The 21,198-nt window shown below is 41.5% G+C and overlaps 1 protein-coding gene across 3 annotated transcripts in view; it reads left to right on the top strand.

The window, feature by feature from the left end:
* The window catches only part of si:ch211-159i8.4 (matrix-remodeling-associated protein 5), a 48,695-nt gene that overhangs the window by 2,258 nt on the left and 25,239 nt on the right, over window positions 1-21,198 (top strand). Inside the window, exon 1 of one of the 3 annotated variants that reach the window (XM_039812982.1) lies at window positions 12,651-12,935. The exons of 1 other annotated variant lie outside the window; for it this stretch is intronic. The gene's annotated coding sequence lies outside the window, so the exon portion shown is untranslated. Of the gene's footprint in view, window positions 1-12,650; window positions 12,936-12,991; window positions 13,266-21,198 lie in introns of those variants that run through there. One more of the 3 variants, XM_039812980.1, reaches the window with a different exon arrangement.

Genomic DNA, 21,198 nt, shown 5'->3' with positions numbered 1-21,198 from the left:
CTTCTGCGGCTAAACCTCACTGCTCAGGCATGGACGGTTTAGAACCGAGATACCCAAACTCAGTGTAATTTCCTACTGCCATGCCTCTTAAGGAGACTAGCGGAACACAGACTATGAGCTATTCTTTCGCCCCATAGTCACTGTTATAAATATTGGACCCGTTGGTCACAAGCCACATATATCCAGAACATTCTGATACTAAAATTGCAATTTTAAGACACATCAGGAGAAAATAAACTTTGTTCAAAGACCTATTTCGGTCTCGGGACCAAACTCCCGCGATATCTGGCAAACTATTAACATTTTCTCTCCATCTCTTTAATAGTTTTCTGCTAACTGTAGCCAAAGGCTTAAGGCTATGGTTAGCAGAAGGCTAAACTATTAGCGATTTTTGTTGTTGTCTCCATCTCTGAAACTCTTTGCGATTATAGACACGTGTTTATTTCATTAACATGTAGCCAACTAGAGCTTCAAGTCACAGTATGTCGTCTCAACAGAGCTTTACAGGCCAATAAGTTTGCAAAGAAAACAGGAAAGTAATTCTCATACAATCGATGCTAATGTATATAACGGCATCAGGATCACCATCACTAACAGGATGATTGAAATAAATAATGAATAACTGAAGTACAGGTTCAGATCACTGTATGAAGAGCGTGCATATGCCCATGCTCGTCTGGTGCAAGTGGCTTACGACAGAGATATGCAGAGCCGGCCCGACCCATAAGCGAACTAAGCATCTGCTTAGGGCCCCGTGGCTACCAGTGGGCCCCCAAGAGCGCTTGAAATGTCATACAATAGGGCTCATAACAGAGCTGGTCTATTTAAAGATAGTGTTGCTGCTAATAGGTCTCACATTAGTCTTTAAATGCGTATTTGTACATTATGAGTGCTTAAACTAACATTTACAATACACAAGTTGGTTTAGTGCCAAGTGCAGTGGCAACATTTTACAATGTGAAGAGTCCCCAAACTAAATCCTGCTTAGGGCCCCCAAAAGTCTAGGGCCGGCCCTGGAGATATGGGTTTCACCTGAAGGGAGTATGCACACTCAATCACATCTGTGCATTGACCGTAAGTTGTATTTTTAGTTTGATTTGTAGGAGTTGTTGACTTTTTCACAGTCATCTTTTTCAAACGTAGTTCTGTTTCCCTTAAAAAGCAGAAACCTGAGCTCTTGGAAACAATAGTGTAATACCCTGCAAATGGAACATTAATGTTTTATGGTCCATTGGTTGATAGAATCTTGGCTCAGTAAAGGAGCGAGCGAATGAGAAGACAGAAAGTGCGTGACAAGAGCTTGCGAGAAATAGCTGAGAAACATACAGGTGCTTCAGGTCCTTCAGTCTCGTTGCTGACAAATCTACACAGCTGGGCTGGATAATCCATTGGAAGGACTGGGAGGAGGGTGGACATCAGAGGCACTATAAAGACAGTATTAGAGAGAAAGAAGAGGAGGAAGCCCCTGAGAACGCAAACACGCAGCCATGTATCATCTGTAATCTGTGGACTGACACATTTTCAGTGGCAGCTTTCAAGTAAAGATCAGGTATCACGGTTGCAGCTTTCTCTGTAAATCTTAAAGAACCCTGGAATTATGTTCGACTTATTGCCATATGTTGCAGAGTTAAATAATATTCTAGTAAAATACACATAGTGGCAAAGTGAGGTCCAAGATGTTGACATTGATTCATTTAGAAGTATTTTGTTGAAGTATTTATGTAGTGATGATATTCTGCTTGACAAAATGTGATCATATGCACTTTGTGTTGGAAGTTTGGATTTTAAAGCATTAAATTCCAATGTACTAAGCATGAGTTTTTCATCTTGGTTGAACCTTTGCTATTAAAGGAGCTCTAAGCGATAATAATAATAATAATAATAATAATAATAATAATAATAATAATAATAATAATAATAAATTGAATTTATATAGCGCTTTTCATAGACTCAAAGTTGCTTTACAGGGGAGGGTAGATTATAAAAACAGAACAAAACGAACAAAACAAAACAAGATTCAGGCACAGATGAAAAGGGAGGGGGGCGTGGGGCTACGGATAGGCAGAGGTGAAGAGATGGGTCTTGAGGCGGGACTGGAAGATGGTGAGGGACTCAGAGGTGCGGATCTCTTGGGGGAGGGAGTTCCAGAGCCTGGGAGCTGCTCTGGAGAAGGCTCTGTCCCCAAAACTGCAGAGTTTTGGATGGAGAGGAGACCAGCAGAGGTGGATCTGAGGAACCGTGAGGGTTGGTATGAGGAGAGGAGGTCAGTGAGGTAAGAGGGGGCCAGATGGTGGAGGGCTTTGTAGGTGAGGACCAGGATTTTGTAGGTGATCCGGTGGGAGATAGGAAGCCAGTGGAGTTGTTTTAGGACTGGAGTGATGTGGTGCCAGGATTTGGAGCGGGTGATGAGGCGGGTGGCTGAGTTCTGGACCAGTTGGAGTCGGTTGATGTTGGTAGAGCTGATACCGAGGAGAAGTGAGTTGCAGTAGTCCAGTCGGGAGGAGATGAAGGCGTGAATGAGTCTTTCAGCAGTAGGGGGTGTGAGAGAGGGTCTGATTTTGGCGATGTTGCGGAGGTGAAAGAAGGAGGTTTTAATGACATGGTAGAATCAAAGATAACGCCAAGGTTGCAGGCCTGGGAAGATGGGGAGACAATGGTGCTGTCGATGGTGAGAGTGGGGTTATTGGTTTTGCTGAGTGTGGATTTGGAGCCGATGAGCAGGAATTCTGTTTTGTCGCTGTTGAGTTTGAGGAAGTTGTGTTGCATCCAGGTTTTAATAGCTGACAGACAGGAGTTGATGTGGGAGAGAGGAGGATTGTGGGGGGATTTGGTGCTGAGGTAGATCTGGGTGTCATCGGCGTAACAGTGGAAGTCCAGGTTGAAGTGGCGGAGTATCTGACCAAGAGGGAGGATGTAGATGATGATGTAGAGGAGGGGGCCGAGTACGGAGCCTTGGGGAACACCTTGAGTGACTGTGGCTGTGGCAGAGGTGTGGTTATGGAGAGAGATGAAATGGGATCTGTTGGAAAGGTAGGAGTGGAGTCCAGCTGAGTGCAGTACCTTCGATACCGAGGTCTTTTAGTCTGGTGAGCAGGATGTTATGGCTCACGGTATCGAAGGCTGCACTCAGGTCTAAGAGGATGAGGATGTTGAGGGAACCGGTGTCAGCAGAGGTGAGGAGGTCGTTGAGGACTTTGAGGAGAGCGGTTTCTGTGCTGTGGAGGGGGCGAAAACCAGATAGGAGGGGTTCGAATTGGTTATTGGCATGAAGATGGGTTTGTAGTTGTGTGGCGACTATGCGTTCCAGGGTTTTAGACAGAAAGCAGAGGTTGGATATTGGGCGGTAGTTGTTGAGGGAGGAGGGATCCAGACCAGGTTTTTTAAGGATTGGGGTGACAGCGGCAGTTTTGAAGGCAGAGGGGACAGTTCCAAGGGACAGTGAGGAGTTGAAGAGGTTAGTGAGGTAGGGGCCTAGGACGGGGAGGCAGAACTTCAGGAGTGGAGTAGGGAGGGGGTCAAGGGAGCAGGTGGTGGGTTTGGAGGAGCTGATGAGTTTGGAGATTTCAGGAGGAGTGACAGGGTCAAACTGGGAGAGGAGGCTGGGAGAGAGAATCTTTTTTTCTATTTAAAGTGTTTTTGTAAGATGCTAAAATCTGCTGCTTGAAATCTAATTTCCTTGCGGGAGTCATCCCAAAGGGATCTATAAAGAGAAGTCTAAGTCTAAGTCTAGTCTAAGTCTAAGTCTAAGTGAGGAGAAGGGGTTGGAAGGTCAGGAGAGATGGGGAGAGGAGGAGCCATGGTAGGTGCTGGAGTAGATCCTGGGAGGTCAGATACAGGGGATAGAGATTGGTAAATGTTGTTGATTTTGTCAGTGAAAAAGTGGAGGAATGAGTTGCAGAGATCCGGAGTAGAGGTAGGGAGGGTGTTGGTCCAAGGCTTGATGAGGTTGTTCATTGTGGAGAAGGGGGTTCTGGGGTTTTGGCATGGGTCGGTGAGGATGGTGGAGAGGTAGGCAGATTTGGCAGCAATGAGGGCGTCTTTGTAGGCAGTGAGGTGGAGTTTATAGGCTTCATGATGGACTGTGAGGGATGATTTCTTTGTCAGACGTTCAAGTTGGCGGCCAGTTTGTTTTATTTTCCGGAGTGCAGGTGTGTACCAGGGTGAAGAGGTGTTGAAAGACAGTGACAGTTTTTGTTTTGAGGGGGGCCAGAGTGTTGAGGGAGGTAGACAAGGTGGAGTTGAGGTGGTTTGTGAGGTCATCAGGTGAGGTGAGGGTTGAGTCCAGGTGGAGAGTGGTGGAGAGCAGGTCAGCGAGATGGTGTGGATCAATTGATTTAAGGTTGCGGAAGGTGATTTCTCTGAGAAGGCGGGGACGTGGGGTTGGAGAAGGGATGGTGAAACATATCAGTTTGTGATCAATTTGTAAGCGATGTCATGTTTTTTTTTTTTAGGCTACAACATTTTTTGTCACATACAGCAAACATCCCCTCACTGTCCGCGAGCTGCCTGTCCCCTGAACACACTGTAAAAAAACACGGTTGACGGGATGAGGAGGAGGGAGGGGCGAGCTAGCCTCGTTTTGTTTGAAAATACTTCGAACATCAACAAGTAGCGTCACCCAACATCGCTTAGAGCACGGAATATATATTCTTTTTAAATCTCCATTGTATCAAAATCAGATTTTTTTTTTTTTTCAATCAGTGCATTTTGTACCTGCCACTCTAAACGGCAGTTTTTTTGTTGTTATTGGCGGTGGCTGCTTTTCCTGTCCGCAATAAATAGATTGTGCCCACCAGACGACAACACGGGCATACTGGGCAGGTGCCAACACACAGGGCCTAATTTACTAACACTAGCGCAGTTTGCGCTGCGTCTGTTTATGCGAGTTCGGTAATAGCGCACGCTATGCTTCCACATTTTGCATAGTATTTATCAACCCTGACACCCATCAGGCAATCAGCGTCTTTCTCCGCCCACTATACCATAAATTGCGCTGTAGCAAAGCGGTACTTGTGCTATTGTGCTATGATATGGCTGAATGCAGACTGCGATATTCCCACTGCTGATGCTATGACTGTTTGAAATGGAAACAGGCGAAAAACGGCTTGATAAATCTAGCCCACAGACCGTTATTTTAACTTTTATATTAGAACCTTCTAAGTATTCTGGATCAACATTTGCAGGATAATTGCGCCGGTTTTCCCTCACCTTCTGCTCTGTGTTTTGCCATTCTCAAAATCCATTCGCTTCGGGAAACAACAACAAACTTAGAGCTAACAAGCAACAACAACAACACATTTTTTTTTGTGCAACAAGGCAGGCCAGAGGCCTGTACTACGAAGCAAGATCAACTTGTCCTGGATCTCTTTCAGTAATCCGGCTTCAACTAACCTAACAACCGCGGTCCCGGATAACCTGTACTACGACGCTGGTTATCAACTAGTTCAGTCAACTCAGGGTTTCCCAATCTAGAGACGCGCGCATTCACATAAAAGAGGCGGTGTTTGCACAGCATGACCAATCGCAAACATCTACCAGAGCTGCATGTTATTTCTCCATAAATATGAAGAACACAGACACGGTTTTACAGGGAAAACGCAATACAGTCGCTGCTTCCTAAAACAGGAGGAAAGCTGGCAAAAAATAAATAAATAGCCGACGCTGGAGATGTTTAAATCACAACGCTTATTAATATCACTTCCTCATCAGTCAGGAAGATCTGACCATAATTACACTTGTGCTTTCCATAAACAGTCGTTGCTTTAGCCTATTATTTCAGTTGCGACCCTGGCGGTGCGGAACGATCGTGGAAATAAAAATATAAAAACATAATTCAAACCGTAATGCGCGATTGACGACACCGCTCAAGAAGCCGATATGTAATTCCCTCCCATTAAAATATATAGGCTATATTTCATAAACCCTTGTTAACGGGGTTGTTGGTCTCTCAATGTTTTAACTTTTATGAGCGATTCTCTCTCTCTCTCTCTCTCTCTCCCCCTCTCTCTCTCTCTGCACCGAGCTCCGCCTGATCTTCTTTAAGAACGGTGACGCCGTTATCAATCGACCTATTGATTGGTCAGTAGGCGGTGCTTTTACACCGGTTGATCTCTGATCTCCAACTTAACCTGCTCCCGACCAGGTTAGGTATTCAGCATGAGTTACCACGGTGATTGAACCCGATAACAACTGATCCACCTTCGTAGTACAGAAAATCCTGGGTTGAGCCTGAAGTTAGCTCGTTAATGCCAAATCCTGCTTCGTAGTACAGGCCTCTGCTCAGTTCTTTCGGGGAACGATTGTAAAGATTTACAACTCTCTAACTGGGACGTTTTGGGACAGATTGGTGGGGGTTTGCTATGGACAAAATGCACACAGCGATACACTGGAAGGAGCAAATTACGTTTAACCATGTTGCCAGCTAATTTAAATAGCTCACGTTACTGTATTGTGTGAACAGTTAACTTCATTTAGTATTGTATGTGGCGTTTTCTTTTGCAGGGCGCAAATGTTCCACCAAATCTGATCTCTTCAGGGTAATCCAGACAGCTAGCTAGACTATCTGTCTGTCTGTCTGTCTGTCTGTCTGTCTGTCTGTCTGTCTGTCTGTCTGTCTGTCTGTCTAACAGCTAGCTAGACTATCTGTAGAATCTGAGTTTTCTGTTGCACGACTAAAACAACCTTTGAACATACACATGTTCCACCAAAACAAGTTTCTTCCCGAGGCTATTTTGCAGCGGCACCTTGGCTCCGCTTGGCGCTTAGCGCCGCCCAAGACGACCACTGTAGTCACGCAAACTAAACGGAAGAAAAGAAAAAAATGGATTTGTATGTTTTAGTAATTCATGCTCTTAATTTAGCTAATAACTGGTGCACATAAAAATGATCTGTCTGATGTTGAGAAAACTAAACAATGTCTATGGTTTTTTTTTTTTAGAGGGGCTTTCTGCTTTCCATAAGTTAACAATCAACACAGGTTTAGTGCCAGAGCTGGATATTGCTACATCAGAGAGCCATCAGTTGAATCAAGAAATCAGTTGAGCTACAGTCAACAAGTGTCTAATCCACTGGTTAATATTTGGAATTTGGCCTCTCCTGCACTAAAGCCACTCCAAATAAACTAGAGAGGTCCTTTCAAAGGGGATAGGCTTTGAAATCTGCTTATCCGCCTACAGGACTGCAATAGACGGTAAAGAGAAACAAAGAGAGAGAGCAGGCAGATTATAGAAATATGGAGCTGGAGAGATTAAGTAGAGAGAAAGAATGTATGATAAAGTTTGGGACCCACGGGGAGAGATTTGGGACCCACAGGGAGAGATCTAAAATGAACGACCTACATCAAAGGCAGGTTAAGACAGAATAACATAACTGTACCCTGAACTTTTAGCTCAGGGTCAAAATAAAGTAAATTCAAATATACACTTGCATATACACAGGCCCATAACCAGTGGCAGATAGAGAACATGGTAAATGGCTGAGCATGGAAGAATCTGGATGGAGCTTTTTAAAGCTTAGATAGGCTATATATATATACACACACAACATTGTATGGAAAAACTGACTGACCTGTAGTGAATTTTAGTATGCCTAGTACTTATGTCAACACCCATACAGCCCCAACTGACAGAGAACACCAGCTCACGCATTCAGTTACAGTAGGCTATGACTACTGCACAATAGTTACATGGAGACTCAGAGTTACAGGTCCACCAGTAGACTCAGTGCATAAGCCTATGCTAGCCTATAAAATTTATTTATTATTTTACATCTGCTTACAATGTGTCACCTGCGGCTGCCAGGCCTACAGAAGGCTTTGAGTTAAACAGGTTGATATGTCATTAGCCGTAGCTGTATTTAGCAGAAGCTGCAAGCTGCTAGCTACACAAAACAGTTATGTTATTCTTCTGCAGCTGTGCACTTATGTGTTCTGTGTGGGCTAGTGGGGGGCACATCTAGCGCGGGCCAGCATATATTGTACTGTAGCGGATCGCATGTGGCATGTAATTTCACACTCTATGTGTGTGTGTGTGTGTGTGTGTGTGTGTGTTGTGTGTATGCGTGTTAGAAAAAGAATGTGGCACAAGAATGCCAATGAGATTTGGCCCATGGACCTGGCATCAGTCGCCATCATTACTGTGATGAGCTGATGACTGAAGTGTGTGTGTGTGTGTGTGTGTGTGCGCAATAGTGTTGGATACCAGAAAAGTACAAGGTGAAAGTGCTGAGTGATGTCAAAGTGTGGTTGTGTCCTGTTTGAGACAACTAAGGATTAGAAAAGAATGAATGAATTCATGTAGTAAAGCTGGCACACGTCTGATGAAACACGTCACTCGATCGAAATGCATAATTTTTTCATCTAAATATAGCGAGCCCTCTTTTGGTATGAACGCCTTTCTATCCTGTCAAGATGTCGAGTTACATCTTGCATTCAATCTGACATTGTGATCATGTGCCATTTTGTTTATTAGAAACATGCCAAATTAAGAGGTGTTAGTTCTTGAAATCGCCATAACGACTTCTATTGTTGCATCAATCTCATCTATGCTTGTCGCCAATTTTAGCACATTTCTTGGTCACTATCTTTCAGGCTCTGGTACAGGAAGATGATGTTCTCCTTCTTAATCAATTAAACTAAATCTATAAAGCTCTGATTGTCTCGGTTGTGTTTTCAACCAGGGAAACCGCAGTTAATGGCCACACCTATTCGAATGTTAAAGGTCCCATGGCATGAAAATTTCACTTTATGAGGTTTTTTAATATTAATATGAGTTCCCCCAGCCTGCCTATGGTCCCCCAGTGGTTAGAAATGGTGATAGGTGTAAACCGAGCCCTGGGTATCCTGCTCTGCCTTTGAGAAAATGAAAGCTCAGATGGGCCGATCAGGAATCTTCCCTTTGTGACATCATAAGCGGAAAGGTTACCTCCCCTTTCTCTGCTTTGCTCGCCCAGAAAATTTGGCCCGCCCATGAGAAAGAGAGAGAGAGAGAGAGACATCAGGGCTTGGAAACAAGCGAAGCATGGCAGTTGGTCAAGGCCACACCCCCACCCTCCACCTTGCCCCCCCGCTCTCCTCCTCAATAGCTACAGACACAGAAATGGCACATCCTAAGGAAAGCTCATTGTGGGACTGGCTCTAGTGGCTGTAATTCTGCACCAAGGCTGAATTTCGGGAAAGAGACTTCAGATACAGTATTAGGGGACCACTAAGGTCTATATAAAAGAGACTTCAGATACAGTATTAGGGGACCACTAAGGTCTATATAAAAGAGACTTCAGAGACAGTATTAGGGGACCACTAAGGCCTATATAAAAGAGACTTCAGATACAGTATTAGGGGACCACTAAGGTCTATATAAAAGAGACTTCAGATACAGTATTAGGGGACCACTAAGGTCTATATAAAAGATACTTCAGATACAGTATTAGGGGACCACTTAGGCCTATATAAAAGAGACTTCAGATACAGTATTAGGGGACCACTAAGGTCTATATAAAAGAGACTTCAGATACAGTATTAGGGGACCACTAAGGTCTATATAAAAGAGACTTCAGATACAGTATTAGGGGACCACTAAGGTCTATATAAAAGAGACTTCAGATACAGTATTAGGGGACCACTTAGGCCTATATAAAAGAGACTTCAGATACAGTATTAGGGGACCACTAAGGCCTATATAAAAGAGACTTCAGATACAGTATTAGGGGACCACTAAGGTCTATATAAAGACACTTCAGATACAGTATTAGGGAACCACTAAGGCCTATATAAAAGACACTTCAGATACAGTATTAGGGAACCACTAAGGCCTATATAAAAGAGACTTCTGATACAGTATTAGGGGACCACTAAGGCCTATATAAAAGAGACTTCAGATACAGTATTAGGGGACCACTAAGGCCTATATAAAAGAGACTTCAGATACAGTATTAGGGGACCACTTAGGCCTATATAAAAGAGACTTCAGATACAGTATTAGGGGACCACTAAGGCCTATATAAAAGAGACTTCAGATACAGTATTAGGGGACCACTAAGGCCTATATAAAAGAGACTTCAGATACAGTGTTAGGGGACCACTAAGGTCTATATAAAAGAGACAGATACAGTATTAGGGGACCACTTTGGCCTATATAAAATCATCCAAAAAGCAGCATGTCATAGGACCTTTAAAAAACATTGCAGACGTGGGCAGCGAGATCTGGAACCAGGCAATCATGATGGATGAATCACCTCAAAAAAATACTTCTTTCATTTTGTGGGTGTCATTTTATTGCAATGGTGGAAAGTTTTAACAAAGCTCTTCAGCTGCTGTTGTAATGGTGACAAAGAATCATTAACTCTTTACTCTTCAGAAAATACAAACTACTACCAATTAGTAATGTGAGCATACAGTATACCAGACTTGTTCATGTATAAATATGTGCACCTCACTCATGACATGCCTAGCGCTTTTCCCAAATTTTCCACAAAATGATTCTTCAAAAATTCACTCATATTCCACTAGACACCCTGAGGACTTTTATCTTTTATATTGTCGGACTTGCCTTAATCAATATTCATTACAGTACAGAGGAATATCTCTTTGGAACAACCTACTTCCATCACTAAAATCAACATCGACATTTTTGTTATTTAAAGGTCCAATGTGTAGGAATTTCTCCCATCTAGCGTTGAGATCATAAATCGCAATCAACTTTCTCGCGCCATGCAGTTCAAAGTACGTATTACAGCTACGGTAGCCTTCACGCTTCAAAAAGCCGGTCTCTTGCTCTCTTCAATATCCTTTTTATTTTTCTGTGTGAAGAAGAAGACTCCCGTTCCTGAAATTTGGATTTTGAATACTTGTGATCCTCCATGTTTCCTTCTTCAAACTTGCCGGGGCCGGGAAACTATGATACCCATTAGCAGCATTAGCAGCACCTGTGAGTTTATCATGTGACAGCGGAAACGCGAAAGGCGGAGCAGTGTGTCCTGTATGTCCCTTACCGGCTTACGTATTTCAAGATGGCGCATGAATGTGGAGTGTCTACCCCAGTTCATGCGAATGCAAATGTAACAATTCAAGCCAAAAGGAATACTTGGAATTGATGGTGGTGGGAAATATTCATGAAAAAGGACAAGTTTGTGAACGGGCAACACAGATTTTGATAATGAACAACAACAAAAAAAAATACACACTGGACCTTTAAAAAGATCCAAAAATAATGTTTTATTAGCAGGATTTTCTTGTAATGCATTTCAACTTCTACATAAATTCTGCATTTCTATCAATTTTATATTACTGCTTAGCCTTAAAACCTTTTAAAGTATGACCATATTTAATAGGGGCGGTATCTTCATTTTAGCTTCTAACTTGTCCTGCACAATGTTCAAATGTTTTCCTACATTTTTTTTTTTTGTCTTTTTATATAAAAACACATTTAAAAAAAACCTAACCCACAAACTGAACAACTGAACAAAAATGCTAAAAGCTACCATGGACACATTACATGCCATTTAGCTGACACTTTTATCCAAAGTGACTTACAATTGCTCAGAAGTCACACACCACTGGAACAACTATGGGTTAAGTGTCTTACTCAGGGGACACATGTATCACATTGGGAATCAAACCCTGGGCTCTCACACCAAAGGCATGTGTCATATCCACTGCGCCATCACCACCCAACAAACCAGCGTGAGACAAATGCAGTTAGATAGTGATAAACTGATGGAATGAACTAATGTAATAATTGAAATACTTGAATGTACTTCTGGTGGAGGATTGCTCCTCTCTACTGAAGCATTACATCTTCATTATTTTTATTTTCTCAGGTTTAGTTAATTTCCCCAAACAATTATATTAAATTTGTCCTCCAATATGGCGACGAGATGGGAACAAACAGAAGAGAAAAAAACAAACCAAACAAAAAACCGTATACCAACAGGCTTTTGATAAATGTTTTACAAGCCTTGGCTTGTGTACCACACATGAATGGCTCCATCTCTTTTTTTTTTCTCCTCTAACTGAAGTAAACTAAATAAAAGTTGGCGCATTAACAAAAGAGCTCTGTTCGAAAAGAACCTATTCATATAGATTTGTTTGGAGTTTGACTCCAGCAACAAATGAGCAGGTCTGTGACTTAAGTGTTTCCAAATGTGAGCAACAAGATCAAACCTATTACACAGTCGACATGCAAAATGTCTAAGACTCGTATTTAGCCACCAGTCATGCTATGAAAAGGCTAGACTTTACATTTCTACATGGCAAAAAAAAACTGTAAACTGCTATGTCAACACAGACAAAGTATGGTGCCATGGTGTTTCAACGCTGGAGGTATTATGTATAGTATCAGGGCTTAAAAGACAAATGGACTGTTAAAATCTTCCCATCCTGTTGGATTCACTGTAGATGTTAATCAGGGCAGCTCACATGAATGATACTGACTGCCTGCCAACTTTTGCAAAGTACGTGTCAGTGTATGTAGCTCCCGGCACCTGGCTCCATATCCACAGTATAGGCGGATTATTATAATTGGCTAATCTGTATTCAAACACTGAAATGTATCTCAAGAGAGGAAGAGGGAGGTGGAGGGGCTGGAAAGGTGAAAAGCGTGTGAAGAGAAAAACAGGCAGAGAGGGGAAAGACAAAGGAAGCAGAGATAGAGAGCAAGAGAGAGAGAGGGGAAAGGAATGACACAAACAGAGGAGTGAGAAAGTGAGAAAACAGTGAAAAGGAAAGGAAAGCGATAATGTTTCCACCAGGATCGCCTGTGTGAAATGGAAGTCAAGAGTCTCAGAGAGGGAGAGGAGATGAATGGAGGGGGTAAAGGAAGGAGCGTAGGTGTAAAAAGGGGATGGAGAAGCAGCATTCCTGACCGCACACTTACAGAACGGGACGAGAAAGAGGGAAAGAAGTTAATCTGAAATCCAGATGCTTTACGGACCAACAGAGGGTCAAAGTTACACACACACACACACACACACACACACACACACACACACACACACACACACACACACACACACACACACACACACACACACACACACACACAAAGCGCTCCATCCCTTCTCCTGCTCTCTTTAACAGACCTCGAGACCTCAGTGGCTTTACAAGTCAGCAAACATCCACAGGACTAAAGCATCAACTGAATACTTTGTTATGCCTGTTTTTCTTGTAAAACTGTGACTTTCCAGCCTGCAGTGAAAGCTAAAGGACTTTTTTTGGGATCTATTTTGTACTTACAACTGTTTATTCTTTCCCCTTCTGGAGGCATTTCCAGGTGAGTCTCTTGTGGTCTTTATAATGAGAACTTGTTAAATGCTCCCAGATGTAAAAGTAACTTTAACAGAGGCTGTTGTTTGAATTACGGTTTAAGTTTTCTGTGCAGATCTGTGGTTTTAATACCATTTAAAAAAAAAAAAAAAAAAAAATCCCCTCACATGTTGCAACATCCCGAATGTTTGCATAGATTGAGGCATAATTATCGAGAGTTAACGGACTGATGTTGATGTATGGCTGGTGATAACTAATTGTCCTCATAAAAAAGTGTCAGTTAAATTATGTGAGGTCGTCTAATGAGTGTCAACAGGTTGCAATGGTGACAGTTTTAGAGCCATAGATGTCTTTGCAACATCGAGGAATGCCATCCTGCTTTGAAATGTGATTTCATACAGACTGTCATGCAGTGACGGATGTGGTTGGTGTCCCAGTAACTCATCTGTTGATTGACTTGTGTTCAGTAGAATTAGAACAGTCCAGTGCTGTTAATTTAGTGCTGTCTATTGGGAAAGGGTTTTCAAAAGCTCTTGTACTTTTCTGATCTAAATGAAACCTATTTTGTCCACCGCAAAAAGGCTGCACAAAATTCTGATATTATGTTCACAGAGCATCTGAAAATGCAAATATTTATGTTATATACTGTGCAAGACACTTACATCTCTGTCAAGCACAGCCTGTTGCTGGGAAAGTTTGTTTACTTTAAGCAGGTCTCTTGGCGATGTGCATTTCAGTCATATTGGTACCATTGAGCACTTCAGGCAAACAGACGCTCCATATAAATACTCTAAGTATTTACAAGCTACATGCAGCTTTATTTTAAGGGCCCAAACTTTCAGTTATAATAAGCTACAGGCAAAAGAGAGCTTGCTCGACTTTGCCTAGACAGTACAAAGTATTTTAGATTTGCTTAAAAGCCACCTGAGCGTCTGTCCGTGCCACTGCAGCAAGCCATGCTAAAACTTTGAGAGATTTACAGCCAATACTTGGAAAGGAATTCTCAAAGGAATCTGCCCATTCAAAAAGTTTAGGTGATTAATTTACATCCAGTCAGAGTATTTTGTTTCTCATTCCATATATTCAGTTTAAGTGAAAACTAAAAAAAGGACATTTGTTCCATATTTTTACCCTTACAGTTTTTATAACGTCCATAAATAAAATAGACTTCTAAAATAAATTGGACTCTTATTTACCCTCAGAAGTCTCTAAAGAATATGAAAAAGTAATGTCGCTATGTAGTAAATTAAAATAAATTACCATAAACTACATGTGGAATAAAGTGAATCATGTAACTCTGAATATTATAAACATAAAAGTTCCAAAAAATGTCTATCAATCATAAAACATAGCTGTTCAACAAGGTTGATATTCGATAGCACTCTCTTATGTTGAAAGAGATTTCTGAATGAGTATATATGGGAAGCACATGATATTACAGACTTGCATGCAAACATATGGGAATCATATTGTAGTCCTCTCTTGACATGTGTTATCTTGAATAGAGCAGCTGTGACTTGGCTGGCAGTCAGCGTAATGCTTTTAACGTATAGATGTATTGGCCTCACTCAGACATTCTTAAAGGAATACAGCATGTATTAAATAGACGGGTTGGGCTTTTGATCTGGTTTTAGTGATTTAAGTATAGACACCAAAATTTGCCAAGAGTGGTTGGTAGATAAATGACTGGTGGTGCTGCGTGCTAGCGCCACACTGGCTTCACATGGTAATGTTTTTCTTCACTGCAACTATTATTCCGGTTACGCTAATGTATTTTATAGTATGTCTTGCTCGTGATAGGAACTGTATAGTTGACTCTTAGTTCCTGTATTTATGTGCTAGCATAAGCAACTCAAAACAGCTAGGTTCAAGCAGTCAAAAAACCTACCCAAAGCTCTTTATATTGTGTTAAAGTCTGTCTATTAGATCATAGCTTCATATTTGTCATAAACAAAAACTTTTCCTCCATTGATTAATATAGCATAGCAGGTGCAAAACACAGGTGCAATTTACACCATTAACGATGGCTGGGACTGGGACACAATAGAAAAGAGTTATCAAGGGTTACACTTTTTTCCTGCCATGACAAGTCAAAATGTCTGCCAAGAAAAGGCATATTAAACAACAGACGTGGCATAGACTAGAGCATTTGCTCAAAATCTTACTTTTTTTTATTTGAGACACTTGAAACAAGGTCCTCCAACAGTGTGAGGTGCAGTGTTAGCAAATAAGAATAAGTGCACTAGCTGCATGCTACACTTAAATCACATTGATGAAAATGCAAAAGATGCTTAAAATCTCTCATGAACTTCCGTTAGTAGTAGGAAGCTAGAAAGAATTGGGAAAAGCTGAAATTTTCTTATTGCCATAGTTTTTGCTAAATAAGGTTAGCTAACATTCACCACCGTTAACGTAGACATTAGCAAAAATACAAGTGTTAGCTAACCCTGTGCTAGCTTATTATGTTCTGAACTATTACTGCAGTATAGTTAGGCCACACTCCATATGCTAGCAGTTCAGCACACACTTTTCTAAATAGTATTCTATAGTTCTATAATGGAAGGTAACAGCTTACAGGACTTCCACAACAATACTATAACATAATAGCTGCTAGTAACATTAGCTAGTATATATCTAAAGCAATTTTTGGTTGCTTACAAACCTAGGCAAAGTTACCAGATTATGTCATGATGATGCAAATGTATATATAAAAGTAGAAATTAAACTGGTTATTAAAAGGAACCTATTTCTCATTCTTGTACTTTGGCTACTATAACTACAGGTTAGCATACCATGATCCTATTCACCACCATCATTGTAGACATTATCGGCACAAGCACTGCACTGGAAACCGCTTCAACAATGTGGCCAATTAAATACAAAGCTATGAGCATCCCAGGCCTTCCCATGTTGAACACCGAACTTCCAAACTTAATTAATTCTAATGAAAGCTATTTGCTAGAAAATTACTGCCAGCTGTTTCAATTAAAGCTTTTAGCAGGGGCAACACTAGCTCTTCAGTTTATCAAATTTAGTTTCTCGTAATGTTAAAGGTCCCATGGCATGAAAATTTCACTTTATGAGGTTTTTTAACATTAATATGAGTTCCCCTAGCCTGCATAGCGTTTGAATACAGATTGCATGCGAAAGGGGAGGCAAAGAAAATACACACTGCTGGGTGTAGATTTTTTTATAGTCGCTTTTTTGTTCTAAAAAGCCTTTTAAAATGTCAATGACGTCCTACACATATACGGCCAGAGATACTGCTTTACGGCAAGCTCTGAGTCGCTTCCTTTGTTCTCTCGAGGCATCGACAACACAGCCCCGTACATTCCAATGAGAGTGCTCAAAGGCGCATAAAGCAAACATGGAGCTCGGATCTTCCGTGTTGACTGGCCCATGACGTCACGATGGACATGCGCACCAGCAACAGTTTGTTTGTGTTGTTGTAGCAAACGGTAGCAACATGTTAAACATTGTGTTTTCGTTGTTCCTGATCGTTTACATGCTTAGCTAAATATACGATTGATGTATTTGGACAGCCAAGGAGATTTAATCATTATGTCGAGCAACTAGCTAGCTACTAGCTAGCGCTAGCTACTGAGGTTAGCCTGCAGTTTGGTGAACAGAGCTCATCCATGGCTTCATCCCTCATCCACGTTACAAGCTTTACAGCATACAGCCCTCAGATGCATCATAAGAGAAAACCAAGGCGATTTAATCACTATGTCTGTAGTAATGTTATGTAGGCATATCTATGTATAGTATTACCGTTCTCTTAATACATCCATGCTAGCTACCGCTAATAGCTACTAGCCGATAGCCCCGCCAGTTTGGGAAACACTTCATACATTACGTTACATCCACGTTACAGGCTTTACAGCATACATTCATCCCTCGGGTGTATCATAAGATAACACCATGGACGTATTAATAGAACACATGGTGAATTACAACCATTAGCTATATCCATTATTACAGCTACAGGACCTCGGGAGAACTGTCATGTGAGCGGGTGGGCGCAGTCCCGCGGCTCTGCTTGCGTCCATTACGCGTGTTTGTCATACATAGTTTAATAACTCTGGATTCGGCTACTAGTGAATGTTAAAATTTTTAAAAACAAGGACCCTTGTGTGTTCGGGCTGGTAGGTTGGTGTACCCCAAAACAAATTATCCACTGAAATATAGAAGTTTCTTTTGCCATGCAAAGTCTATGTGAAAAGTCTTTCTGGGCCATGGGGTGCAGTACCACCGTTATCCACTAAGCCAATGGTGGCTTTTAGGCATGGCACTCTTCCTGGGGGCTTGTGGTCAAGGCCACACCCCCACCCTCCACCTTGCCCCCCCTCTCTCCTCCTCAATAGCATTTAAAGCTACAGACACAGAAATTGCACGTCCTAAGCAAAGCTCATTGTGGGACTGGCTCGTAGTGGCTGTCATTCTGCACCAAGGCGGAATTTCGGGAAAGAGCCTTCAGATACAGTATTAGGGGACCACTGAGGCCTATATAAAAGCATCCAAAAGCAGCATGTCATAGGACTTTTCAGACACTAAGCACCAAAGTCTATTTAGCTCCATTGTACTGGGGTAGAACAAAAACCTTGGCCAGTGAAACCAAAGCTAACTGAATGGTACTTAGATACCACCAGGTATAAGTGGAAAATATCAGCTTATCAGCAAAAATATTGCCAGTTACTTATGATGTCACTTACTGTCTTTTTTTTGTTTTTGCTTCACATAATCCTGCTATCATTCAACATATTAAATGCTAAAATTGTAGATAAAGATCCAATGATCTATTGGGAGGGTTTCTATGTTCTGTACTACAAGTTCAGTATATTCGTCTAAGGCAGAGATCTTCAACAGGGGGTCAAGGACCCCTAAGGGGTCCTCAAAGTCACTGCAGGGGGGCCTCCAAATTATTGTCAAATTGTAAAGTTTTTTTCATGAATTAAAACGTTTTAACATAATACTAACATATTATTAGCAAATATAAACTCACTGATGATAGGCTTACTGGTCTAAAGGTAATGTAGTCTCTAAGATAACCACCCACAAATACAGTTTATCGTAAAGATTCACAAGTATTATTTTAATAGCTTAGTATTCTATGCAAAAAATTTATATATAAAGGCTTTAGGCTGTCCTACATGTTACTGTAGGCCCAGTTTAATATGCAACTTCATTTTATAAAATATATGTAGTATATATCTCTCAGTTAAGGGGTCCTTGGCTTAAAAAAACGTTGAAGACGCCTGGTCTAAGGTATAGTAAAGCCTTTGCTGTTTCTGCCCATCGTTCATTCAATTATTATTTTTATCTTCGTGACAGCATGACGTTTACTCCTTGCATGGTTCAGTCATTGCACATGTTTAAAAGTACAACACAGAAGAATTGGATGATAGTAAGATGGAAAGAAAGCCCATATAGAAAGAAACAAAGGAGTGAAGGATAAATTGTGGCAGGACTTAAGGAGTATAGGCGCCATGTACAAGTGAGCACATGATTTTGATAAGCAGGAGGTCGCTTTGGCTCTTTCTCTGGAAGTACTTTATCTCTGTCTGGAAGAGTCTGGGAGGAGTAAGTGAATTGTACAGGAAAACCCTTTTCTCATCTCCTCATCTGTTTTCTCTTTATATTCTGCTGTCTTGTCCTCTGTCATACCTCTCTTCCCTTCCTTTCCTCTCTCTGTCCCACAGTTTTCTACCTTTTCCTCACATTTCCTTTCCTGTGTCTCCAAAGTGCTAACACTGGAGAGCTGGTAAAGCCATTAGTGGAGAGCAGGATCAGAGAACCAACTGGTTGACAGCGTTTACCTGTGATCAGCATAACCCTTGATACAGGAGGCTGACTGAATGGACACCTTTATTGCTCTGTAAAGTCAAGGTAAGAGCTGTTGCAGCAACAGTCTTACCTGAGACATTTTATAAGTGAGGGTCGCTGAACAGCTGTGTGTAACACCTTATAAAATGCATCCAATATCCTTTCAACATGTCGTTTAAGTTGTAGAACTGATGACCACATTTACACAGACATTGTGGGACATTCATTGTGCGCCATTGGTATATCCCATTGTCAGATACATGGCTTTTTAACAATGTTAAGCTTGAGTTTTTATGATCTTGGAAACAAGATGGCAAAGTAATTATAGACCTGAGGCCACACGTTCATGCACTTGTGACACAAAGCATCCCTCCTGCTGCTGGAGTATCATTGACCACAACAATGAGCTTCTGTTCTGTAGTTGATCCTGACCTATGATCCCCCTGTGGAGAAAGCAAGAGGAGAGGATTTCCCGCTGTGGAGCAATAAATATTAATCATATTGGTTGTTAATGCACATATACGCAGTGAATGCTCATAATTTGATCGTGAAAATAAGTTTTTGACATTGTACATAGTAGTTTGACAAAACAAACTTTAACTTAAAGCTGCACTCAATTATATTTTAGATTAACAATAGTTCAAATGACTGTGTTTGTGAAAGGTTTTGCTCATAGTGACGAACCAACGGAGAATTATCACCTGACTACAGTTCCCCTCAGCTCTACTGAGTTTTTAAGTTTTTCAGCTCACTGTTTTGGTCTACCGGTATACAGTAGTACTGTATAGTGCCCAGCACCAAATGTCAGTCTGACAAAGTTGACTACTAGCTAATGTTTCCATAGCAATTAGCGGATTAAAAAACCCCAGATATGTTTCTCCGAAGTTGATGGAGACCAAAAACAGAGCTAAAAGGAGAGTAAATATTAAACTGGAAGGTTATAATGAGACAATGTTCTGTTTTTACAGCATGTTTTCACTGCCCCCAATTAGCCAAATCAGTTAATGCAGGTTAGCTTTTTTTCAAAAATAGTAGATGGACCTTAAATTAAGATTGTCAAATTTTAGGAATGGTAGTGTCCCTCGGTTGGTCCTCTACTTTGGAACAGACTGAAATATCTCAACTGTCTCCATAAAGATTTGCCAATTGTTACAATGCTAAGCTATCCTAGGCTTGTTGAACAAAAGAACACAGCTACTAGGCTAGCCGGTAACATCAATCCCCCTGTTTCCTTTTCCATGCGTGATGCATTTAACGTGAGCATGAGACCTAAAGTGGCCTGGATGAGTATATACTTTCCCACCTAAGAGGGGCTGTGCTGTGTTAAACTGAATCACCCTGCCGGTGTTTCAATTCGCGCTCCGGAGCCAGACCGTCTTGAGCGACCTCCGCACTGGGTCTGCTTTCCAGCGTCCTTCAAAAGTTGTGTTGTGGTAATCAAGAAGCAAGAATTTGTGTCCCACTTAGGATGAATTGTCATTATTTTGGTGACTTTTCATCTGGTGCCATCATTGTATGTGAAACTGTATGCTGTCTTGCAAGCTTACGCTTTTCTTGGCCAGGTCGTCGTTGCAAATGAGAACCTGTTCTCAATGGCCTACCTGGTTAAATAAAGGTTAAATAAAAATAAAATAAAAATAAGGTCAAAATTGTAATTTGTCGTTTAATGTGTGTGTGTGTGTGTGTGTGTGTGTGTGTGTGTGTGTGTGTGTGTGTGTGTGTGTGTGTGTGTGTGTGTGTGTGATAATGACTATCAATAGCACATCATGATCCAGGTCAAACTGGCACTTTCCTTCTGTCTTTCTGCCACAAATGTCAAACACACACACACACACACACACACACACACACAGCTGTTAGGTGAATTAGCCCCTCTGCGAGGAGAGAACACAGAGAAAGAAGAGGAAACCAGAAACCCCAAACTGGCCTCTAATGACTTCAAAATATGTATGTGTGTGTTGTTTGGTTCTATCTGTGAATGCTTGTCTTTCTCTCCCTCCACCCATTCCTCTCTTCCCTCTGAGTTTGGTAGGTGTGTGTGTGTGTGTGCGTCTTTGGTATGTAATGTCATGAAAGGGGCATGTTAACATTTAAATCAACAAAGTGAGTGCCAAACC

Source organism: Perca fluviatilis, chromosome 10 (genome assembly GCF_010015445.1).
Source record: "Perca fluviatilis chromosome 10, GENO_Pfluv_1.0, whole genome shotgun sequence".
NCBI classification, from domain to species: Eukaryota; Metazoa; Chordata; class Actinopteri; order Perciformes; family Percidae; genus Perca; species Perca fluviatilis.
This window is presented reverse-complemented; position numbering and strand designations above follow the sequence as displayed.